Source organism: Bufo gargarizans, chromosome 7 (genome assembly GCF_014858855.1).
Source record: "Bufo gargarizans isolate SCDJY-AF-19 chromosome 7, ASM1485885v1, whole genome shotgun sequence".
NCBI classification, from domain to species: Eukaryota; Metazoa; Chordata; class Amphibia; order Anura; family Bufonidae; genus Bufo; species Bufo gargarizans.
This window is the reverse complement of record NC_058086.1, coordinates 184,750,099-184,767,180: the sequence shown is the minus strand read 5'-3', so window position 1 is coordinate 184,767,180 and position 17,082 is coordinate 184,750,099. Positions and strand designations below refer to the sequence as shown.

The 17,082-nt window shown below is 40.6% G+C and overlaps 1 long non-coding RNA gene across 1 annotated transcript in view; it reads right to left on the bottom strand.

Moving 5' to 3' along the window:
• The window catches only part of LOC122943952, a 299,406-nt gene that overhangs the window by 46,077 nt on the left and 236,247 nt on the right, over positions 1-17,082 (bottom strand). The window lies entirely within an intron of this gene.

Here is a 17,082-nt window from a genome sequence, read left to right as displayed (position 1 = left end):
TAAATCTGTTAATGGTTTTGCTAGTTCACTGCTGAGCTCTTTTAATAGCTTTGGGTGTATCCCATCAGGCCCCTGTGACTTATTTGTATTAATTTTAGACAGCTGACTTAGAACCTCTTCCTCTGTAAAGACACATGCATCAATAGATTCATTAGTCTTCCTTCCTTCCTAACTGAGGTCCTTTTCCTTCATTTTCCTTTGTAAAAATTGAACAGAAGTATTCATTGAGGCAGTCAGCTAGTTCTTTATCTTCTTCTATATACCTTCCTTCTTTTGTTTTTAATTTGGTAATTCCTTGTTTTTGTTTGCTTTTTTCATTTATGTATCTGAAGAATGCCTTATCGCCTTTTTTCCCTGACTGAGCTAATTTCTCTTCTGCCTGTGCTTTAGAAGCTCTTATAACTTGTTTAGCCTCTCTCTGCCTAATAAATTTGCCTGTCATCCTCCTTTTTTTTTTTTTATAATTCCTAAATGCTATCTTTTTGTTTTTAATGACTTTGGCCACTTCTGCTGAGTACCACAGTGGTCTCTTCCTTTTTTTGCTTTTACTGACAAGCCTAATGCAATTTTCTGTTGCCTTCAATAGTGCCACTTTTAAGTAGTCCCATTTCCCTGGACTCCAATGAAACTATTCCAATCTGATAGGGACTCGTATACCACTAATCTAATTTTAGAAAAGTCAGTTTTTCTAAAATCTAAAACTTTTGTTTTTGTGTGGTGTGACTCAGTCACTGTACTTATAGTAAACCACACTGACTGGTGATCACTAGATCCCAAACTTTCCCCTACAGTAATATCATATACCCAATTCCCATTTGTGAATACTAAATCTAAAATTGCTTCCTTCCGGGTTGGCTCCTCAACTTCTTGCTGTAGAGATAATCCCAGTAGGGAATTTAGAATATCTGTATTCCTGGCAGGACTAGCTATTTTGGTTTTCCAGTTTGCATTAGGAAGATTGAAGTCTCCCATAATGATAACTTCTCCCTTTAATGTTATTTTAGCTATTTCCTCAACTAGTAGATCATCTAATTCTTTGACTTGGCTAGGTGGTCTATATATCACACCTACACGAGTTACCTTATGATTATCAAGCTGCAAGGTAGCCCAAACTGACTCTAAATTGTTCTCGCTAACTTGTATCAAATTAGATTTTATGCTATCTTTCACATACAGGGCCACCCCTCCCCCTTCTTGCCTTCTTTGTCTATCCTGTATAGAGAGAACCTTGGTATTGTTATATCCCAGTCATTACTCCCCTTGAACCACGTCTCAGTAACAGCCACTGCATCTATATTCTCAGATGCCATTATAGCCTCAAGTTCATTGATCTTATTCCCTAAACTGCGAGCATTTGTAGACAAGAATCTGAGCTTGTCATTTCTTAACCTTTGTGCTACTGGCATCTTCTGGCATTGTTCCGGGGGAACAGTTGGACTGCTGGATTATCACTCTTTTGCCCCCCTTTCCTAGTTTAAATGCTCCTTAGCAAATACTTGGAACTGTTCACCGAGGACATTTGTTCCCTTGAGAGAAAGATGCAAACCATCTTTCTTGTACATTTCTTTTCTATTCCAACAAGAGCTAACATGAGACACAAAGCCAAACCCTTGGTTCATACGCCATTCACCAAGCCATATATTGAATTCCTTAATGCGCATCTTCCTGTCATGCTGAAGGTTATGCACAGAAAAAACTGCAGAGAATTAAACAGTTGATGCAACCTCCCGTATATCCTTTCCAAGTGTGTGAAAAGCTTCTTTCACCTTTGAAACCTCATTGCAAGCCAGATTGTTTGTCCCAAGATAGACAATAACATCCACTTCCCTTTCCTGCTTTGCTTGCCTAACAATATTAAGGATCCGTCGTCTATCCCTGCTAGCGGTAGCACCAGGGAGACATCTCACAACACCATTCTCCTCAAACTTCACGCCTACAGCTGCTTACTATCAATCCTTACCTTCTCCTTTTTGTCTTTGGCTGCAGTATTGCATACTTTAGACATGGGAGATGATTGTTTCTCACCCACTGTGCTTGAGCCATCCTCCATGTTTCTCTTGCACTCTGAAAGTGCTGCAAATGAATTATGGAGAGACACAGACTGTGGGGCATGTCTTCTATCCACAACTCTCAGTCTACCAGAACCTACAGTAACCCATCTTTCATTTTTAGGGGGCCTCTGTGGCAGTGGCATTGCAATGTTCTCAGCCTGAGTTTGTTTAATGGTTATTTTTAAAAATCTCATATTTCAAAAAGGTAATTTCCTGCTGCATTATGGAGAGCTGTCTACAGATCAGACAGTATCCAAACCTCTGAAGAGTGGAACCTGAAATAAAAACACAACATTCCTACACAGAACCAGGTCTGCCATTGTAAAGAGGGGAAAGATTTTAAACAAACAAATCTTACTTGTTTAGATTGTATCCACCTCCAGATTACCTCCTGAGTATCTCCTGAATATCTCCAATGCACTTGTAAATCAACACTTGGAATAGCAGCCTCTTTTGAAACACACTGTCTGAGTATCCACCAGAAACACCACTGAAGTTCTGCTACAGTTGAAAAACTCTGAGTTAGACTAATTTGGTCTCCTTAATATCTACAATGCACTTGTAAATCTGCACTTGGAATAGCAGCCTTGGAAAAGCAGCAAGCTTCGAGTCAGCCTTGGAAAAGCAGCAAGTTCGGGTCAAGTTCGGGTCCCGAACCCGAACCTGTTTTTTTCAAGTTCTGCCGAACCTGCCGAACCCGAACATCCAGGTGTCCGCTCAACTCATGCATAAAATATATCATATCTTCCTATATATGAGGATATAGTTCTGTATATAAAGATATACTTGTGTATGTGTGTGTAATATCAATAATAAATAATCACTATAAATAAATAAAACCACTTTTGAAAACCAAAATAAAACAAACCATATTATAGAAAGTAAATCCCATAAAAATATTACCATTAAACATTTGTAAATTAAATTGAAAAATTTACATATGAACCTTTATCATTCTACAGTATATCCTGGATCATCAAATATTTAACTTAATACCGTATAACTTATAATGTTATACAGTAGAACATTTAACCTGTAACAACAGGATCAAGTGTCTTCTTTGACATACAATATGTGTCACATTACTATTATAAGGCTTCAAAATTATCCTTATTCTTAACACAATTTAAACAAATGTCCTTTATCTCTTTTCCAGTATAAATGTTAGATATATAATTGTCAACACAAATAATGGAATATGTTGCATAATCCTACAATATATCTGACAAGTCATTATAAATAATATAATATTATGACCATCTTTTAACTAATAATTGTTTATTCATTTCTAACTCATAACACATAACACAACATCTGCTCACATCACTCTTATATCATCACATCATCTACATTACCATGTAGATTGTAAGCCCTCACGGGCAGGGCCCTCTCTCCTTCTGTACCAGTTTGTAACTCATTTTGTTTATGATTAGTGCAATTATCTGTATTATGTATGTGCACCCCTTATCATATGTACAGCGCTATGGAATGAATGGTGCTTTAATAATAAATAATAATAATAATAAAAATAATAATAAACACATGCTCATATATCCATTTCACTTCAATTAATAAAATGATGTAATAGAACCCATACGTATGTATATTTTGTAATGCGCATTATAAAAGAAATTTCAGTTATAAACCTGAAATACTTCATTTGTGGACCACACATAACAACTATTTAGTATTTAGCATAAACTTAACCACTTCCCATCTGGGCCATTTGCCCCCTTCCTGACCAGGACTAATTTGGCAAATCTGACATATCTCACTTTATGTGGTAATAACTTTGGAACGCCTTTACTTATCCAAGTCATTCAGAGATTGTTTTCTCGTGACACATTGTAATTCATGATAGTCATAAATTTGAGTCAATATATTCCACCTTTATTTACGAAAAAATCACAAATTTACCAAAAATTTAGAAAAATTTGCAATTTTCTAAATTTCAATTTCTCTGCTTTTAAAACAGAAAGTGATACCTCATAAAATATTTATTACTTAACATTCCCCTTATGTCTACTTTATGTTGGCATCATTTTGCAAATGTCATTTTATTTTTTTAGGACACTAGAAGGCTTGGAAGTTTAGAAGCAATTCTTAAAATTTTTAAGAAAATTGCCAAAACCCACTTTTTAAGGACCAGTTCAGGTCTGAAGTCACTTTGTGGGGCCTACATAGTGGATACCCCCATAAATGACCCCATTGTAGTAACTACACCCCTCAAATTACTTAAAAGCAATTTTACTAACTTTGTTAACCCTTTAAGCGTTCCACAAGAATTAAAGAAAAATGGAGATCAAATTTTTAAATTTCACATTTTGGGCAGATTTTTCATTTTAATCCAATTTTTTCTTTAACACATCGATGGTTAACAGCCAAATAAAACTCAATATTTATTACCCAGATTTTGCGGTTTACAGAAACACCCCACATGTGGTCATAAACTGCTCTATGGGCACACAGCAGGGCGCAGAAGAAAAGGAACTCATCATGGTTTTTAGATGCCATGTCCCATTTGAAGCCCCTCTGATGCACCCTTACAGTAGAAGTGACCCCATTTTGGAAACTAGGGGATAAGGTGCCAGTTTTATTGGTACTATTTTTGGGTACATATGATTTTTTGATAATTCATTATAACACTTTATGGGGCAAGGTGACCAAAAAATAGTTTTAGCAGTTTTTATTTATTTATTTTTACAGCGTTCACCTGAGGGGTTCGGTCAAGTGACATTTTTATAGAGCAAATTGTTACGGACGTGTTGATACATAATGTGTATACTTTTTATTATTTATTTAAGTTTTACACAATAATAGCATTTTTGAAACAAAAAAATATGTTTTAATGTGTCCATGTTCTAAGAGCTATATTTTTTTATTTTTTTTTGAGAAATTTTCTTATGTAGGGGCTCATTTTTTGCGGGATGAGGTGATGGTTTTATTGGTACCATTTTGTGGGACATACGCCTTTTTGATAACTTGGTGTTGCACTTTTTGTGATGTAAGGTGACAAAAATGGCTTTTTTTGACAGTTATTATTTTTTTTATGGTGTTTATCGGACTGGGTCGATCTTGTGATATATTTATAGAGCCATAGGGCCCCCCCATCATGTCCCAGTAGCCATAGGCCCGGGCCCCCCCATCATGTGCCAGTAGCCACCAGTATTGACAACAAAAACAAAAAAAACACTTATACTTCCCTCCTTGGCAGCGATGTGATGCAGGCCTCTTCCGCGCTGTACAGCTCAGGTGGCGTGATGATGTAATCGCGCCGCCTGCGCTGGCCTCTGATAGGCTGCCGGCCTAGTGCCTGCAGCCTATCAGAGGAAGGGGAAGGGACAGACTCTCCAAATTCTGGACTGTAGGACCCGTCTTATAGAGATCGCCTTGGCGTGTGGCAGACGGGCTCAAATAATTTTGTACAAAATGTGTTTGTTAAGCATCTCTAATTTATTAGCATAGCATTTGCAATACAATATACCTTTGTATTTATTTGGTTTGTAGAGTGCTGTTGCACTATGTGTTTGATATGTATTTTCAGCCATAGCAACGTGCACCTGCGCATGTGTTTGATATTTATAGAGCCGACCGTCAGGGATGCGGCAATACCAAATATGTCTATTTTATTTCATTTTTTCTATTTTTAACATTTTTTTATTCCTTATTTGGAGATTTTTTTTTTTACATGTGAAACCTTTTTTTTATTTTATTTTTTTAACACTTTTTATTTTACTTTTTATTTTTTTATTTTACACTTTTCGTCCCCCATAAGGTCATACAAGACCTCTGAGGGACATTTCACATAATTTTTTTTTCACTGTTGATTTCTCCTGTAACCGGGGCTGACATAGTAGTGGTGCTAACCCTTTAGTCGTTCCACAAGAATTAAAGGAAAATGGAGATCAAATTTTTAAATTTCACTTTTTGGGCAGATTTTCCATTTTAATCCAATTTTTTCTTTAACACATCGATGGTTAACAGCCAAACAAAACTCAATATTTATTACCCAGATTCTGCGGTTTACAGAAACACCCCACATGTGGTCATAAACTGCTGTATGGGCACACAGCAGGGCGCAGAAGAAAAGGAACTCCACATGGTTTTTAGATGCCATGTCCCATTTGAAGCCCCCCTGATGCACCTGTACAGAAGAAACTCCCAAGAAGTGACCCCATTTTGGAAATTAGGGGATAAGACTCTCCAAAAGCGGGACCCGGGACAGACTCTCCAAATGCGGGACTGTCCTGGGCGATCCGGGACACGTGGTGATCCTAGTTAGAACCCGTCTCAAATAATTTTGTACAAAATGTATTTGCTAAGCATCTCTAATTTATTAGCATAGCATTGGCAATACAATATACCTTTGTACTTTATTTGGTTTGTAGAGTGCTGTTGCACTATTTGTTTGATATTTATAGAGCCGACTGTCACGGATGCGGCAATACCAAATATGTCTATTTTATTTTATTTTTTCAATAAAAAAAAAGTATTCCTTATTTGGGGATTTTTTTTTTACATGTGAAAACTTTTTTTTTTTTTTTTTTTTTTTATACTTTATTTTTTATTTTTTTATTTTACACTTTAACACATCCCCCATAAGGTCATACAAAACCTCTGAGGGACATTTCTAAAAAATTTTTTGCTGTTGATTTCTTCTGTAACTGGGGCTGACATAGTAGTCCCAGTTACAGGAGAAATGCACCCTCCAGAGAGGCTGTACAGCCTCAGTGTAGGGCTGATCGAGGTCTCTGAAAGACCTCACAGCTCCTGCACTCTCCGGTCCCGGCGATCACATGACCGCCGGGCCGGAACAGGAAGCGCTATGTATGCAGCGATCCAGAAGGCAGGGACACCTGGGCACTGTCCCTGCCTTCTCTCTGGGTTGCCCTGCTGTCACTGATTAGCGTGCAGCTGCAGTTTCTGAATGGACGTTCTGGAACGTCCATTCAGAAATAGAGAACCACCTCCCGGACGTTTATAGTCAACGTGCAGACGGGAGGTGGTTAATAACAAAAACCTCACTGAAAAAAGTGGCCTAAACGGGTCGAAATGCTCCAAACACCCAGACACTGTAGCGCGTCCATAACCGGGTGAGCAATTCCTCCGCATGCGGTCCGCAGACAACAGCAATCCCCAGCAAAAAAATGCATACAATGGAGGATGCCGGTGCGGACCGCATGCACCACAAGGACATCTTACACAAAATGATACATTGTGCAGATGAAAAAATATACATACACAAATCACTGCAAAAAATGCACCAAAATGATACTCAACTGACAATACTAGCTAATTCCTCAAGCCGATGTTAAAAGCTGAGAACTTTGCCAATATCTTCTGGTCAGGAACATATCAGAGCCCCTCATGCACCACATCACGGTGTCTCAGCACGCATGGGGTCCTACCACTAAACTGGTGCGGCTCACAGCATTATTTTACCTCACAATGCATTGGTGATATCACTATGGAGGCATGTGAGAGCTTGGCTGTGAGTTAATTTCTAACATTGCTCAGACCCTGTTCACACACCACAGGCGTTTTAGTCGTAGGACCCCATGCGTTCTGAGACACCGTGATGTGGTGCATGAGGGGCTCTGATATGTTCCTGACTGGAAGATATTGGCAAAGTTCTCAGCTTTTAACATCGGCTTGAGGAATTAGCTAGTATTGTCAGTTGCGTATCATTTTGGTGCATTTTTGGCAGTGATTTGAGGTGGTTAAGAACCTTGAATTTCTAGAATTTTGGTCTTTGCATAAACATAAACATACCATTAACCTATTCTTAGACAACACAAATGTCATCATGTGTTCCTGTCAATCACTGACCACATGCTTTAATCACCATGGCTGCACGCAAGACAAACCATGCTTTTCCAAAAATAAGTTACATCTTTAATATCTTACATTTATTAATATTCTGTTAGTCAAACATTGTTACATAGATTAACAGTTTGATTACTAGATATTTCATGCAATTTTGAAAGTTATTTAGTACTGTGGAGAAAATTGATATGGAAGGAAGATTTAACTCTTTTCAGTCAAATACTGCTTCTTAAGAAAATTTCTACTGGAGAAAATATAAAAATAGAAATATTAAATACAACAGAAAAATATTTCCTAGCAATATTATCTATATAAAGAATATACAAAAATCTTATTGTTATATTCTCTGACCTTCTATGTTTTAGAGAGAAATGTCTCTAGACTCAAGACATATGAGAATAGGATCCTGTTACTTTTGCAATTATAGCTTCTGTCTCCTATACCAAGCATGCTCAAACTCTACATGTCCTTGTACAAAAATAGAAAAGAGAAGATGGAACCATAATATAAATACATGGTTTATCCTACAATGTGCCATCTTTGTGGCCTCAGTAGATGCCCCCATAATGCCCCCAAATAATGTGCCAGTAATTGTCCCCATAGATGCCCCCCATGTGTCAGTATCAAGTGCCAAACCCCCCATGTACCAGTATCAAGTGCTTCTCCCCCCAATGTCCCAGTATCATAGTGCCATCTCGCCCCCCCAAAGTGCCAGTATCAAGTGCCTCTCTCCTTCCCCTCCACTATGTGCCAGTATCATAGTGCCATCTCCTCCCCAATGTGCCAGTATCATAGTGCTATCTCCCCGCTCCCAATGTGCCAATATAAAGTGCCTCTTTCCTTCCCACCCACCTCCCCATGTGCCAGTATTAAGTGCCTCTCTCCTCCCCCCATGTGCCAGTATCATAGTGCCACCTCCCCCCACCCAATATGCCAGTATCAAGTGCCTCTCTCCATCCCACCTCCCCACCCCATGTGCCAGTATCATAGTGCCAAACCCCCCAATGTGCCAGTATCATAGTGCTATCTCCCCCCAATGTGCCAGTATCATAGTGCCATCTCCCCCCCAATGTGCCAGTATCATAGTGCCATCTCCCCCAATGTGTCAGTATCATAGTGCCATCCCCCCTTCCCAATGTGCCAGTATGAAGTGCCTCTCTCCTTCCCATCCCCCCCCCCATGTGCCAGTATCAAGTGCCTCCTGCTCCCCCCATGTGGCAGTAACAGTCTGGTATTTAAAAAAAAAAAAACACTTATACTTACCTCCATGTCAGCGATGCGGTGCAGGTCTCTTTCCAGCCTGTGTCCCGCGCTGTATGTCCACAAAAGTATCCGCTGGGAATCGAACCCACGACCTTCTGCATTAGAGGTAAGGCACCTAACCACACAGCTACAAGAGCTGCACATCCTCTGCCTGAAAAAAATAGAGACTTCTACTGTAGACTTTGTCATAGCTTTGATAGCCAGTGTACATCCATACACATGACAGCTGCCCCAGCACACTTAGCTCTGCTATATCTCTATATGACAGCTTCCCCAGCACACTCAGCACTACTATATCGCTATATGATAGCTTCCCCGGCACACCCAGCACTGCTACATCTATACACATAACAGCTACCCTAGCACACTCAGCGTTGCTACATCTATACACATGACAGCTGCCCAAGCACACTCAGCTCTACTATATATTTAATAAAGATATAGCAGAGCTGAGTGTGCTGGGCAGCTGTTTTATATATATATATATATATATATATATATAGCAGAGGTGAGTGTGCTGGGGCAGCTGTCATGTGTATAGATGTAGCAAAGCTGGGTGTGCTGTGGCAGCTATCATATATAGAGATATAGCAGAGCTGACTGTGCTGGGGCAGCTGTCATATAGCGATATAGCAGAGTTCAGTGTGTTTGGGCAGATGTCATATAGAGATATAGCAGAGCTGGGTGTGTTGGGGCAGCTGTCATGTGTATAGATGTACACTGGCTATATCAGCTAAAAGATTCTACAGTAAAAGTCTCATATTTTTTCAGTAAGTAGCTATGCAGCTCTTATAGCTGTGTGGGTAAGTACTCATCTCCCTCTCCTGCTGCAGCACAGGCAAGGCATCTGTATCGCTGAGGAAAGCGATACAGATGACTATGCCCGGGATACGTCGGATTCGAATTTTGTAAATGTGGTCGGGATTCGAGTCCACGAACCCTTCGAATCCAGCAAGATTCGAGGGATTTGTGGATTCTACGGATTCATAGTCCCACATCTATTTAAAACCCATCTGGTTTTGAATGTTTATACCTTTGTCCTTTAGACTGGTATCTGCCTTAGAAATTGTATCTTTTTCCCTCTGTAGATCCTTCTCTGAAGTCGGTCTATTTATATTTACCTCAGAAATCTGTTCAGTGTCAATTGGTGTCTGTAGAGAGAAAAAGGTCCAGTTTGGTTTAAAAATATTACCTTTTTTTTCCAGTGCGATTAAGAGCCAGTTACAGTCCAGTCTACGTGTTTCAGATCAGAGACAATAGCGATCCTTACTCATGACAATACACAGACTAAAGAGAGGGTTAGATATATAGCACCTCCCCTGTGAAACAAGTCAGCACACAAACTACAAGCCACTCCTTCAAATGAAATTAAGAACATGTGCGTCACGAGTTAGAGATCCAGCGACAGACCTCTGCGTCGTCAAGCAATAAACAAATGGAAATCAGGTACAGACACACACAAGAGTTTATTGCACAAACAAAAACAAGGTAAGGCAGCACAGACAAAACATGAGCTCTATGTACCGTCAGGACCCCCACTGCACCACTGTCTAGTAATACTCTGGAGGGGCATGACTAAGCAACTCCTGGTATTCACTAGGGCCCCAGATGGTAGGGTTAGACTTTGCAGCAAGAAGTTGCTAGGGTCCACTCCAGAGCGTGAACTAGACAGTGACAGCAAGAACGAACAGACAACCGGTACCAGAAGGTACCGACGGCACATAGGCAAACATAACATAGACAGGCAAATACAAACAGGGCAACTAATAACACAAGTAGGAGTACATCGCAAGGAACCAGGAGTGGCAATGAGCAGAGGAGGACTTGCTCCACCAGTAGTAAACTGCATGGCTTGCCCATGGCACTCAGCTGCAAAGAAAGGTGCAGCAAGGGCTTGCTGAACAGAATATCCCCTAAAGCAGAGACAGAACCCTCCATACGGAGGAACGAATATGAAATAGGAGAAGACAGGCACGATACAAGATAGGCAAGACAAATAAGGGCAGAGGCATAAAGACATAATAATAAACACAGGGGAACTCAAACATAACTGGCGACCCTGATAACAGAAACACAGGAGAAAGGACGACAATGAACAAGTAGGAAACCCACAGAGCACAGACAGACATGGATCCCATGGGTCAACTCAGCAGCATGGGAGAGTGAGTACAAACAAGGAGCAGGACAAGACAACACACACCAGGAGAGCTGACCCAGAACTGAGGAAACCTCAGCCTTAAGTCGTGAGCGGTCCGTGGTAACACGGCCTGGATTCCGGCTGCGAGCAGGAGCGCGTGGCGTCACTGGTTGCTATGACGCAGTGCGCTTCATGCCGCCACAGTGTATTACTGTAGTACAGCGGCGGCATGAGGCGCACGGCGTCATAGCAACCAGTGACAACGTGCGCTCCTGCTCGCAGCCGGAATCCAGGCCGTGTTACCACGGACTGCTCACGGCCGTGTGCATTCGGCTTTATATACAGGTTCCATGGGTGCAGCAGAGAGGCCACACCCATGGAGCAGACAGAGAGGATTAACTCCTAATAGGCACACAGGGGAGTTAACCCATAAAGAACCACAAACAACATACAGGAACGGAGCTGCAGCGAGAGCATAGACAGAAGGTCACAGCCAGAGGTAACGACTGTGACAATGTGCAAGAAGACATAATTAATGAAAACAGAGACACAAGTCATGGATCAAGGATTCAATAGTGTAATATCAGATCATGCTTTCGATTGGACCCCATTTTAAAAATCCAATATGATTCACAGTTCAAAAGCTTCTTTCTATAGTCACCGCCCCAAGGTGGTGGAGTAACCCTTTCCAGGCCTTGCACTATTAAACCCTCTGTGTTACCACCGTGCACCACTGAGAAATGCAGGCTAACCGCAGACACATTTCTGGCATGTGAATAGGGAATGTCAGAGATGTGCCTGCACAATCTAACCTTGAGGCCATTGGTGGTGCAACCAATGTATTGAAGGGAACAAAGAGTACATGAAATGCAGTACACCACATAGGTGGTGTTACAATTGATGTATTGCTTGATAGAGAAACATTGATTAATAGCATAGGAGAAAACCTCCTTGCCCGGTCGCATATAGGAACAACATGTGCAGATTTTATGTCCACATTTATAGCTTCAGAGAAAACGCAACCACACAGGAGGAGCCTCCGCCCTCTCGGAATACAAGGAAGGGATAAGTCTGTTACCAAGTGTGGGCGCTCTGCGAGCTGAGCACAAAATGTCACCCTTCATGACATTATGCCATTGATCATCCATTAAAAGTGGTGTCTGTGGATTTGTGTGTATGACTGATTTTATCATATGATAAGGTCTAAACATTACATGTCCAGTTTCCTGCGTTCCTCATAAAGATTATCTTTGCTTCTTTTACATGTATATGATATTTTAGTCTTTTTAGGCTGGATTTTGTCTATTGTTACATCTGCCTTTGTATGTGATGGAGACTGATTCATATTTTTCCTCATAATGTCCACAAAACTTTGTAGCCTGAAATAATGTTTGTTTCTCTGATGCCAACACTAATATAGAAGGCTCTAAAAATTAGAACTTTCTGACAAACATGTGAATGATATGTGAAGGTTTGGCATTATCAATAACCCATTTGTATGTCCGTTCAAACATAGACATAAATCCAAATGTGGTTTTTTTTTCTGCCTATTTATAATTCCTTTAGAATTTCATATGTGGGCATGCTGTCACTTCTTGTGCACCAAATCAGCTCTTTTAATCTTTGTACATCATTATGAAAAATCCATTCTTTTGAATCATTATCATCAACCTGTTTCATTGCTAGACTCCTTGAAAAATTCACAGGAAGCCACAATCTAAATAATCTATTCCTTTGTTCATTTGATAATTCAAATTTGTCTGCGTGGCTCTCAAAAATCTCAGAATTCCTGCACACATGAAGGTTTGCATCATATGTGGGAATTTCTTTGCATATTTTCATGAATTGCTTCTGCAATTTTAATTGTAAGCTGGCCTCTTTAGAATGCAATGTCTGCTGGTGCATAGACTTGTCATTGTCTACTGACACAAGGTCACCTTCAGCAGAGATATGCAATGTCTTCTCTTGTTGTACTGACCCTTCCTCATCTATACGATTAAGGTCACCTTCAGCAGAGATCATACATATATGTTTCATCTCATCCTGCTGAGTTCTCAAATCCTCATTATTCTTACTTTCCTCTACTTTATTGCCAATTCCACCATCAGTAGATGCATCTTTACAGATCGCAACATCTGTGGTTGGAACTTCACTAGTACAATTATCTGACACTAGTCTGTGAAAGACCTTCAGCATATGGAAAATATTCCTTATGTTCTCTGTCTCTTTACTGACTAAAATACGCTTACACTAGTCTACATATCTTCTTGTTTTCCTCCTTTAAATTCTGCATATAAATCTAACCATATCTTCTGCAAATCTTTCTTTTCACTATGAATAAACGTAATATACTCTTATCAGCAATAGACTGTAATATTTCCATACTCACAACCTAGTAGATACAAGGCTGGGCTTCTGTCATTAGCACCTCTTGGTACGTCTGACACTTTTTGTCCTCCTTCAGAAGATTATTCTTAGATTCTCCGACTTATTAAAGCTTGATCATTCTTTTTGAGTTCTCTCTTCCCCCTCTTCAAGCTTTAATATGCTCACCATTTGTAATATGTCTCCAAATTTATGTATGGAAAATATATCAACCTGGTTTGGAAATCCTCTCCAAATCTAGTGTATGCTTATTTGGAGTGAAGAACACCTGGAGGACTCATTACCAGGATTCAACAAGAGTTCTATAAAAAATTTATATTGTGATTTATTTTCAGTCTTCATAAGAGTTGATTACTTACAGAAATAGTTTAGGAAAAGTCTTAATCTATTGTCCATGAGTGAATGTTGAAAGTATCATTGTTGTAGGTTAGGAACCCTCTTCTCAAGGCTCCATGTCTTCATCTCTAGCCAGCAAACAACAACCCCCAACAGACTTGAGAGTGAGGGTAAGAAGACCCAACCTTGTCTGTCCCTGTCAGTCATTTATACCATAGATACAGGCGTCTCTTTACTAATGTATGGGCTTATACATTGTCATATATGGTAGACTTCAAAAATAGTCCTTGACGTCCTCATACAGACTTCCTATCACCCTTGTGTATCACTATAAATGGTGTCACTGTGTAGTGTAATACATACTTTATATTAAATACCAATTAATATTGTATCACATATTATTTAACAGTATGATACATTAGCATCACATTCATGTTTGGGAAGGGTAGTGACCTCTCTTTACTGCTGGGACTGGGGCGTTCTTCCTATTGCTATGTCTGCAGTTATTCACTGATGACTGTTATTGATAATGTCGGAGGGGCTCTTGTCTCCATGAAAACACAGGTGGGCGGGGATGTCATGTGACTGATCCTCTGAAGATACTTGCTGCAATGCATGCTGGGATTTTTACTTTCACTTTACAGCTGCTCCGCCCACACGGCCTCTCTGAGGAGCTCCTCCACTGAAGTGTGCCATGGTGAACAGGATAGAAAAATGATATATAACCAGCACATTTCACATGACATGAATACTTCATAGCTTTGGCTATTGTCTGAGGCACTTTGAATTTTTGATACTTAGAGTGGCCAACCACTTTAAACTTAGATGTGCCAAATTGTGACACTTTAGGGCACAAATCTAGGTGCACTGACACAGTAAATATGGTCCAGAGCCACCCATTTTTTTGCTGTCGTTGTTTTTATGTTTTTTTGTGGGTCATTTTTAAGTAGCAGTTTTAACTGTGTCTATTAATATTTTTTCATGTAGCCAGATGTTACTTCAAAGTGCATTATGAAATACACTAATTTTTTTAAATTAATTTATATTTTTGCAATGTGTTTTTCATGCTTTTATAAAACACTGCATGAATAAAACCATCATTTAAATGGAGCAAAAAACTGCACACTGTAAGAAACATATTTCATTTTTTTTTTTACCAATAACATCTTTTTATTTTTTTTATAAATCTTTCTTACAATTTTGCTAATATTACAAAATTTATACAGTATACAGTTATACATACATATACTTGAGTCCCCACCCTTTGCGTGCCGCTTGTTCCCTCTCTAAAAGAGGAGAAAAAATAAAATAAAATATATATATATATATATTCCTCTGCTCCACGCCTCCGATCCCCCTGCTCCGCCCACTCCCCCGTCCCCCGATCCTCACTTTCGCTCCCCAGAACTACCTATTTTAACCACTCCTGCCACATCCTAGCAAATCTATATTTTTTTCTTGTCTTCTACCAAATGAGATTCCTCACAGGTGAGCGAGACTCTAGTGGAACTCTCCCATTCTTTGACCATGGGGGCATCTTTCTCCCCCCCAGTGTCTAACAATTCATTTCCTGGCCTGGAATACAAGTTTAGATGTATCCACACCCTCCATCACCCCCAATATACATATTTCAAATTGCCTTACCACTTTAATCCAGTGATATTCCTCTATTTTTTCAATAACCTTTTCCCAGTACTCTAGGATTTTTACACATGACCATAATACATGTATATCGTCCACCCCAACCTCCCCACATTTTTGACAAGTGAAAACTTTAGGCGTATAGCACTTTATTAACATCTTGGGGGAGTAGTTTAGACGATACAATATATTAAATTGAATGATTCTATGTGAAAAATTCCTTGAGATCTTATTTTTTGCCTGTATGGCCAGTTCCCAAAAGTCTTCCCGTTGAGGGTTTAGGTCCCTCTGCCAGTGGCGTATCTATCACGAGTCAAACAAGGCATTTGCCTAGAGCGGCACTTGCCAATGGGGCGGCAAAATGCCTTGTTTGCCCCTTGTCCCATCAGTCTTATCTGCCTCCGGTATACTCAGAAGATCCAATGGTATATTCTAACCACCAAGCGTTCCCATGGTGATGGCGACGCTTGCCTGGGGGTTAGAATATACCATCGGATCTGAGTTTTTCACGCTCTCAGTGAGAGCGTGAAAACACAGATCCGATGGCATATTCTAACCCCCAGGCGTTCCCATGGTGACAGGGACGCTTGCCTGGGGGTTAGAATATACAGGGCCCCGGATCTGTGGATGGCACTATTTAGGGGGGAGATCTGTGGATGGCACTATTTAGGGAAGGGGGATCTGTGAATGGCACTATTTAGGGGGGAGATCTGTGGATGGCACTATTTAGGGGGGAGATCTGTGAATGGCACTATTTGGGGGGGGGATCTGTGGATGGCACTTTTTAGGGGAGAGATCTGTGAATGGCACTATTTAGGGGGGGGATCCATTGATGGCACTATTTAGGGGAGGGGGATCCGTGGATGGCACGTTTTAGGGGAGGGGGATCCATGGATGGCACTGTTTAGGGGAGGGGGATCCATGGATGGCACTGTTTAGGGGAGGGGGATCCGTGGATGGCACTGTTTAGGGGAGGGGGATCCGTGGATGGCACTGTTTAGGGGAGGGGGATCCGTGGATGGCACTTTTTAGGGGAGGGGGATCCGTGGATGGCACCGTTTAGGGGAGGGGGATCCGTGGATCGCACCGTTTAGGGGAGGGGGATCTGTGGATGGCACTGTTTAGGGGAGGGGGATCTGTGGATGGCACTATTTAGGGGCGGGGGATCCATGGATGGCACTATTTAGGGGAGGGGGATCTGTGTATGGCACATAGGAAGGGGTGGGGTTTAGAGAGAAAGGGGTTTGGCCTTGACAGGAAGGGGTGGGTCAAATTTATATTAGGGGGGTGCCCGAGTTTAGTCTCGCCTAGGGCAGCACAAAACCAAGATACACCACTGCCCTCTGCCATTTGTTCATTAAACTATGGACTGCTCTTCTCTTAATCTTTTGGTGTAACAAGCATTGATATATTCTTGAGACCAATTTCTTCCCTGATGTTAGT